Raw genomic sequence first — 9,580 nt, 5'->3', positions numbered from 1 at the left:
CTTTTCAGAGAGGACTGAGAATGGACAGGCAAAGGAAAAATCAGAGGAAATCAAGAAACCAACAGCTCTAGTTTACACTCTCATTCTTCAAGAACACTTTTTCGCAGGCAGCTTCCCCCCTCCCTAATACCTTTACCTCCAGAAATAATCTTGCAAAGCATATGATGAATTGCCTGGGAGTAAGCAAGCAGAACTTCAGAAAGAGTAACTCCACTTGACCTTGTTCCCCTACCCACACCCAAGCTGGTTCACAATAGTTAAGATGTCCAAAGCTGAATAGCCTGGGTTTAAAGCCTACTTCTACTAATTACTAGCTGAGCAACTTTAAGCAAGTTACTTAATCTTTCTGTGCCTTAGTTTTCTGATGCAAAAAAAATAATAGTGACATCACAGAAGGTAGACAAGATCATGAGAATTAAATGAAACAATTCATGTAAAGTGCTCAGCTCCTAGTACACAATAAATGTTCCATAAATGGTAGCTGGTTTGTAAGCAGTTCAATCTTAAAGATGACAAACCTGTTCTATTTAAACCTTCTGAGGGCTGGATTTGTTCCAGGACATCCTGCTCAGGGAGGGGTGTCGTGGCCACTCTAGAGTTCTGTCTGGAGGCTCAGACAATTGGTGTCATCGACCTTTGGTTCTAATCGGGATCCATTGCTCACCAGCCATCGCCCCAGCCTAAGTAGCTTATCTTCTCGAAGCCTTACCCAGTAGGGCTAGCAGTACTGAAGTGCCTCACAAGGGGGTGCTGAAAAGATCAATTTGTGTTAGCAAAGTGCTTTGGAAATGTAACATGCTAAATATTAATGGGTCTTTCTGAGTGTCGGGAAATGTGCAATCTGAACTCTGCTCAGGGCAAGCTGAAGGTGGGGGGAGCAATTCTGGGCAGCCCGATTGCCACATCCTTGGTCTAATTGGAAGGTGGTGCTGGTGAGGGAGGATAAGTACCACTGATATCTGGGGGTGGGGCAGGGCTGTGGGACAGTGGCCCTGGAAGGAAGGATGCTCTGAGGAAGCTCCTCATCCACAAATAGACAGAAACCTGGAGTGGGTCATGGGCAAACCCAGAAAAGTCCTTCGGTTTCTTTATGATGAGCAAACACAGGCTCACTGTTGGCCGTTCTCTCTCACTCTCTCTCTCTCCCCCTCAGTGTTGTGGAGGACAGCTCTGTAAGGGTCTGTTAGCCATCTGAGTTTTTACCCTGCTGTAAACCTCCTGACCCCCACAGGTAGGGTAATCAGTAGATATGTTATTAACCTTTGCAGAACTCACAATCTGAAATCTTTAGTGTGGCCAGACATCAGGGTCTCTCTCCCTGTGTCATCCATCACTGAACTCTGGAGTAAGCTATTCCTCAGGGGACTGCTCCACAGTCACCTCTTCCAGGAAGACCTCTTGGACTCAAGATTGAGCTGCGAGCTCCCCTTCAAGGCTCCCCTAATGCTCTGTGCATGGAACAGACACTCAGTACCCTTGCCACATTCTCTTGGCACCAGTGTCACCTATTCATCCATGACTTTCTGCTGCCTGTGGCCAACCACATGCTGATCCAGAGGTCAGGGAAGGCCAGAGGTTGGAGTTAATGAGCAAATACCTCAGATTCTCACCCTGAGAGAGCTTCTTTGCTGCATCTGAGTGACCCCCCAATCCTACTGCACCCCACTCACCCAGAGCAATAATCTGCTGGCTAACACACTTGTGTGGGTTTCCTTTCCTTCCCCGTCTCAGCTTCTCACTCCTCTACAGGTTATTCCTGGAATAACTGCTTGTAACTGCTTCTGGGGGGCACTGAACAGGAGGTGACTTACCTTGCTGGAGGAGAGTTATCTGTGCCTCTCCTTCTCCCTCAACTTGAACTACTCCAGACTGCAGTGACTTCATCTTTTTATCCTTAATGTTTTGCATTATGCCCGGAATATAAATTCTCAGAAAATATTTGTTGAATGAATGCATTGATGAATGAATAAGTCAGATATGAAGCCAAAGGATGATATTAATAATATCTGGTATGTATTGAGTCTTATGTAACATTTCTTTCACTAATTTCAATATCAGCAAAGGAACAAAGGATTCTGTGCCAGGGCTTAGAAGGAAAACAAATACCTGTAATAACTGAACTTTCAAGATGTGGCCAAAACTTGGCTCATACCCTCTGGCAGTCAGCTCGAACGCCAGGCAGGCTGCCCCTGAGAGGCCTGTGCATCTCCAGCAGCTCTGGGGAATTCATCACCTGGAGCAGGACAGCAGCTTCTGCTGTATATAACAGAAAATGCTCCTTTCTCCTCATGCCAACTTCTCAGGCCTCGCTCTTTTCTGTTCTCCACATTAAAAAAAAAAAAAAAAAAAAAAAAGAAGAAAGAAAGAAAAAAGAAAAGCCTGGCTGGCCATTTTTCACGCATTTTCTGCAGTGTTGCCCTTCCTCCTGACTTTTTTACTTTCTCAGTATTAAAAGAAAGGGAAGAGCATGAATCTATAAGAAAAGTGTCCAACGGCTGAAGCCAGAGCGTGAACCAGTGCCCCAGGTAGAGCTAGAAGCAGCCAAAGGTCTCAATAGCCACAGAGGGAGGAGGCCATCCAGAAAAGGCCAAACACACTGTTGGTGGAAAATGTGGCAATGTGTGTGTGTCACAGATGAAGAGATCTAACTAGTCCGTATTCATTTTTTTCTCATCTTCCTCCATCTTTAGAAAGGTGTTCAAACTAGAAACCATATGATAATATAAGAATGCATAAAATTTCATCAGAAGAAAAACACCTGAGCAACTTATGGCAAGGTCACATCATACAAACCCAACTCTTGGCATTTGGGGAAAGAGAGAAATAAAAAGGAGGAGAGAAAACAAGCAAGCAATTACAATGGAGATAACCTAGTACATTCTGCCTGACTTTCCACCCACAGAGGGTACGCCCCAGCATGGACGTGAGATAGATAGGATATAATGCTTGCCAATGTTGGTGGAAATTCTTACTGTGTGCTAGGTGCTATTCTTAGGAACTCATATACTTTGAGGAGTTTGGTCTCAATATTACCCTTTGAGGCAGGTGCTATTATTATCCCACTTCACAGATAAGGAAATGGGTGCAGAGCGGTGAATAACTTGCCTGTAATCACTCAGCATGTAAGTAAGTGTTCGAGCTGGGATTCAAAATTAGACAGTCTAGCTCCAGTGCCCACACTCAAAACCACTTGGCTATACCAAGGGATGTAAATTGCTGCTCTCTCAACCTTACTTCCCAAACATCTCCCATAGAAAAAGCACCTAGCCAGGCTAAGAGTGAGTCAGGTATTCAGGGATTCATATTTTTTACACCACAGAGCTCCTAATGCAAATAAAGCAATTCCCTGGGTGCCCGAGTACAGAATCAGTTATCTGTTGTGATGCTAGGGATGTTCAAGGAAAATTCTGGTGATATGTCAATTTTACCTCCACACGCTGACTTGAAAATGAAACCTCTTGCTAGATGAGAATCCTCTGTGCGTGCAATTTGTCGGCATCTCGGCCTATGTAGAAAATCTCCCAGATAACTGGAAAAACTTGCAGATCTTAGAGCCACAATCAGAATCACTGAGAAATCATTAAAAAAAAAAAATAGGAAATGCCATAAGATTTCAAACTATTTGGGCTCATTTTCAACTACTTTGTAGTTTTCTCAAAACTACAAAGTATACTGGATGTTAATGTCCACTGCTGCTAGTATTCTAGAATAGGTTATCCAAAAGATTAACTCATTCGTTCACTCCACCGATATTTGTTGGGTCCTTGTTATGTGCTGGGCACTGAGGACACAATGGTGAACAAAACAGACAAAATTTCTTGCTTTCTTAAGCTCATGTTCTACCAAGAGACTGACAAATAATAAATAAATATTAAGGTCTAGGTAGTGATGGATGCTAGCAGGTCAGTAAAGAAGGGTCAGGGGATAACAAGCAATGAGTCATGGGATAGGGGGACTTGAGGTCTCTCTGTGCAGCTGAGACTGAGTGGTGTGAAGGAGGAAGGCATGGGGAGGCCCAAGGGAAGGAGTTTTTTAGATTCCTAAAACCCCAAGTTAGGAATCTGCTAGATAGACAGGACAGCATGTCAGTGTTACCGGCATGAAGAAATTCAAGAGTTCACATGAGCAACGAGAGGTGGCCAGATGCCAGGTTGTACAGGGTCCCATAGGCCACTATCAGGAACTCAGGTTCATTTCTGAGTGTGGTGAGAAGCCCTGAAGCAGGAAGTAAGGTATCTGATTTGGTCCTTAAAGACAGAACTCTGGCTGCTGCATAGACATGAGAACAGGTCATCTCTGATCTCTTCAGGGGAGGTGAATAACTTTTTCTCTATTCTACCACATTATTTAGCACATCTTGATTATAGCATTTGTTTCATTTATTTATCTGTTTGTTTGTTTGTTTGGGGGTGGGTTGCCTCACTGGAGTGTAAGCTCTTTGGAGACAAAAGTCTGAGCTTATTTATCCTGTTCCTCCACCTCGATGACCCTTATAGAGCACTCATGTTCCCCCACCACAATGCCTAGAATAGTGCTGAGCAAGTGAAATGTTCAATAACTCTGAAAAAATGACTAACATTGCAACAAGGCAGGTTTTGACTCCAATGGAGGAAGTTTCCAACAGGGGAGTCAAAAAAATTGAATGGCCTGCCTTCAAGTGAACTGAGTTCCCCATTGTAGAAGATACTCAAGACTCCTAATATTTTACTAGGAAATGATGTAGCCTGATCATTCAATCATCAGATGGGTGATCATGCCTTTTAAGTATCCTTGTAACTCTGAGCTTCTATAATTCTCGGAACAGTTTTTAAGCTGTTTAATACAAAAGGACTTCATTCATGTAAGAATTTGTGTACTCCAGCCCAAACAAGTCACGGCCACACTTCCAGACTTCTCCCTGCCTAGAAAGGTCTTGATGCACCCTGTCAACTCGGTAAACTCTTTTCTTCTTCAAGACTCACATAAAGGTCCCCATGTGCTAATTTGTTAAATCACAGGAAGCACTGTGTACATTATGGATCCTCCAGTTTCAGGGAATATGGACAATTTGGGACAAGACCACAGACTGGAGGCTAACCAGAGAATCTGAGAACCAAATACTATAAGGAGCCATTGGAACCACTTCAAAGACTTCCTCTAGGAAAAAGAAAGACAAAGGTGGGAGGGGGTAGAAGCCACCAGAGTCACCTTCAGATATTGGAAAGGGCTGTCAGGTGCATAGGGAGGGCCTTAGGTGCTGTCCAGAAGGCACATTTAGGACCAATGGGAAGGAATTACAAGGAGGAAGGTTTCTGTCCCACTTAAGGAAGTGCCCTCTCAGCACCCAGCCCAGGGCCTTTCCAATGATAGGAACACAATGTGTTTTAATTGAATTGGAGGTTGAACAATTTGAGCTATTCAACAGCAAAAGCTTCAGAGCCGCTCTCCAGAAAGCCATAGAGAGGAATCCTTCTGGAATGATGTTAGATTGAATTAGATCTGGAAAGGCAGCGAGTTTTCACACTGAAGGCCAAGCATGACTCTACACCGCCTGACACAGTGGTGAGAATATCTGGAACCTGCATCTGTGCTCAGCAAGCGAGCGGGTAGGTGTCAATGAGTGATGTCTGCTATGGTTAGAGGAGCAGAAAATGACAGCAGGGAATGCGGTGTGCAATATCTAAGCACCCTTTCAACTGTTGGATCGTATGTTCCTCTGTGGCTGTATGCTTGCACATTGGGCCTTTGGTGGTCCAGGTACAGTTGTTGGTATGAAATTCAATCAAGTGTCTCCTGGTCTCCCAAACAGGTACAGATGGTTGTATTCTACAAAGTCAGCATGGCGCTTTTGTCCATGGGCCCTGTGGCTTTCAGATCTGCTTTGAGACCTGGGCAGCTGGCATTGATTCTGTTTGTTTCCTTAGAAGGAACAGTATTGATCTACTGCACCGTGAAACCTGCTCCTGGGTCGCCTAGTTCCAACAAGCAATTCCCTTGTCTTCAGCAGCCATTTCAAAGTCCCCTGGACACTCGGCTTCTATTTGGCTCAGCCTACAGCTAACAGGCTATTTATGCTGGGTACCAGTGAGCAGCCTCAGTTCAATCCATGTCACTGTCCTTTACTGCACTGAGTGTCAACCTCTTCAGTGCTGGGAACAGCTGGGCACTTGGATGAAGCTGGCCTCTCACCTCAGTCTGCTGTGGACAAATGATAAACAAGTAAAACTAGCCAGTCTGACATAGGTGATGCTTGTAAAGAGAAGTGAATTTAGGACTGGGAGATGGTAGAGGTGGGAGGCTAAGCTTTGCTGGGGGTGGGGTGGGGGATGAAGCTGGTGACAAATGACAGCATTTGGAGGGGGGGGATGGGGGGGCTTTGATGAAAGGTTCAGCAAAGGAGGGAGGTGGGTCTTAAAGAAAGAGCAAAGACCTTTCCCAAGGTAATTAGTGCAATGTTAGAGTTTGGAAGTCACCTCTAACGACCTGACAAGAATTCCAAAGATTGGTCAACAAAGTGTGAAATCAGGCCCAGCGCTGGACAAATTGTAAACTAGATAAAGTTTGGCATTTCTCTTCCTCTCAGATCCTCTCCCCTCTGCGTGGATACTCCCTCAGGCCCAGGAAACTGTCTCCTCCTCTAATCCCAGTCTACCCCAGAAGAGGGTACCCTGAGCTCTCCTAACTCAGGGATTGTCTGTTGGGGGGTCCTGTGAGGTCCCAGCCTTATCTGAATTCTGCTGAGCGCTCTAGGGTACTCAGGCTTCTGCCATCAAAACTGATCTTCTGGGCTGGGATTGTAGCTCAGTGGTAGAGCGTTTTCCTAGCGTGTGCGAGGCACTGGGTTCCGTCCTCAGCACCATATACAAAATAATAATAATAAATAAAATACAGTTTAAAAACCCTGATCTTCGCCCCACCACGAGTGTAGCAGCATTACTCCTAATATCCCAAATGTGGAGCAACCCAAGTATCCATTGACAGATGAATGGATACACACAGTGTGGTGTACATGAGCAATGGAATGTCACTCATCCTTAACGAGGAAGGAAATTCTGACAAATGCTACACCATGGATGAACCTTGAGGACATTATTTGAAATGAAATAAGCCAGTCACTGAAAGGCAAACACTATTACGATTCCATTTATAGGAGGTACCCACAGTAGTTAAATTCATAGAGACAGAGATAGAATGGTGGTTGCCAGGGGTTCAAGGGAGGGAAGGAGGGAGGAATGGGGAACTGTTATTTCATGGATAGAGAGGTTCAGTCTTGCAAAATGAAAAGGTTCTGGAGGTTGGTTGCACAGCAATGTGAGCGCACTTCACACTACTGAACTATACCCTTAAAAATGGTTTAAAATGATTAATGTTATGTCATGTGTATCTCACCACAATTAATAAGTTTTTAAAAATACAAAAACAGAAACAGAGCCCAAGCCCCGATTTTACCCTTGTGCCTGTGCCAGAACTGGGCACAAGCTTCTGAGGGGAGTTGCCTTTCCACCTCCTTCATCTGAGTCTGATGCTATGATCTTCCGGGAGAGGCCAGGGCAGCTGACGAACCTGTTGTGCCAAATGGGTGGTAACACAATAAAGTGAAGCTCCTCCCAGCAATATGCTGGAATCAGGATCTTCTGGAAACTGTGCCTTGAAACAAAAGGAATCTATTTAGAACCCTATTTAGTGGAGGGGACTTTAGGAACGGTGGCAGTCCGAGTAGTCACAGGGTTTTGACTGAAGCTCTGTGGGAGGAAGTCTGTGTTTGTCTTCAGGATGCCTTTACCCCAAGACTTGATCTGAGAATTAGGAGACACTGAAAAGGGTTTTATTTTCCCCAATAACAGTAAACGAATGAATTCATGAGCCAGGGAAGCTGGGCCTACCAAATCACACAGAGTAGGCAGCTGACTTATAAGGCATTGTGATTGTTTGAGTGTCGAATGTCCCCAAAGTCTCAAGTGTTCAAGACTTGATTCCCAGGATAGCGCTATTGGGAGGTGGTGGAATCTTCAGGAGGTGGGGGTCAGTGGGAGATCCTTAGGTTATTAGGGGCATGACTTTGAAGAGGATTGTGGGATCTCAAGCTCCTCCTCTTCCTCTTTCCATTTTGAATCATGGTGTAAACAGTTTGCTTTATCATGTGTCCCTCCATTAGACACCATGGGAGTCCCTGGATCTGGGACTGGAACCTCCAGAATCATGAGATAAATAAAACTTTTCTCTTTAAAAGTTAAATTACCTCAGGCATTTTGTAATAGCATTATGAAACTAATAGAAGGATCTCTCAGGAAAAGGAGTGTTATTTTCTACTCATGCACTGAACGAGTTGGTTGTGTGTGCCAGGACCCCTTCTTCTGAAGGAACTACTTCTCCCTCATTCCTTGAGGTCTGAGTGACTGTCCACCACTGCATCATGCCCACTGGCACAGGATCCATGCTGACTAAACCGTGGTACTACATTTTACACCCCTTGCACCCACTTACTAGCTGGGATGTGGGCATAGCACTCAAGCAGGGTTGATGAGAATCCTCCCATGAGATTTGTGCATAGATGAAAAGATAGAAAGGAACTTTCTTAACCAGCAACTATCCTTCCCACCAGCTGAAGAGAACGTGCCAGAGAATAAAGCCACAGTGATGACCCAGAGCTGGAGACAAAGAAATAGCAGCCAAACTTCAGTGTTTAACTCCTGGATGCATCTGTGCCTAAAGCCAGATCTGTTCCAGTACTTCCCAATTATGAGAGTCAATAAATTCTTTCTTTCCACCTTCTCCCCTTAAGCTTGTTTGAATTGAACCTTGCAACAAATAATTCTGACAAATAATACAGTTTGTTCATTTCAGTTTTAATGTTTTCCATACTTGCTTCACCTTATGACATTGGATATTTTTGAGTCCACAAAATGTATTCTGCCCACTTTGTATGCCGTGTACCAAGGCACAGCATAAAATCTGGAGAAAAAGAATTAGAAAGGCCAGTGTTTGTCCTTAAAGGTACATTTTAATGGAGGTGAAGTTTCGGGAAAAGGAAATAATTCCATTTAACAATTATTTTTAAATAATCTTCTATGGGCCAGGCATTTTCACAGGTAATAACAGCTAATTTCCACAGACCCTGAAAAGAAGTTATTTCATGTCTACTTTATAGATAAAAACATGGTTCAGAGAGGTTCAATAATTTGCTTCAAACCACCAGCTATTAAGAGGTAGAACAAAGGGGCTGGGGATGTGGCTCAAGCGGTAGCGCGCTCACCTGGCATGTGTGCGGCCCGGGTTCGATCCTCAGCACCACATACAAACAAAGATGTTGTGTCTGCCGAAAACTAAAGAATAAATATTAGAATTCTCTCTCCTTTAAAAAAAAAAAAAAAAAGAGGTGGAACAAGGCACACCTGTAATCCCAACAGCTAGGGAGACTGAGGCAGGAGGATCACAAGTTCAAAGTCAGCCTCAGCAAAAGTGGGGCACTAAGCAACTCAGTGAGACCCTGTCTCTCAATAAAATACAAAATAGGGCTGGGGATTTGGCTCAGTGATGAAGTGCCCCTGAGTTGAATTCCCTGTGCCCGCCCCCCATCTCCCCAAAAAGAGGTGGAACAAGG

Source organism: Callospermophilus lateralis, chromosome 15 (assembly GCF_048772815.1).
Source record: "Callospermophilus lateralis isolate mCalLat2 chromosome 15, mCalLat2.hap1, whole genome shotgun sequence".
Taxonomy (NCBI): Eukaryota; Metazoa; Chordata; class Mammalia; order Rodentia; family Sciuridae; genus Callospermophilus; species Callospermophilus lateralis.
The sequence above is the reverse complement of the archived record's forward strand: the minus strand, read 5'-3'. Positions refer to the sequence as shown.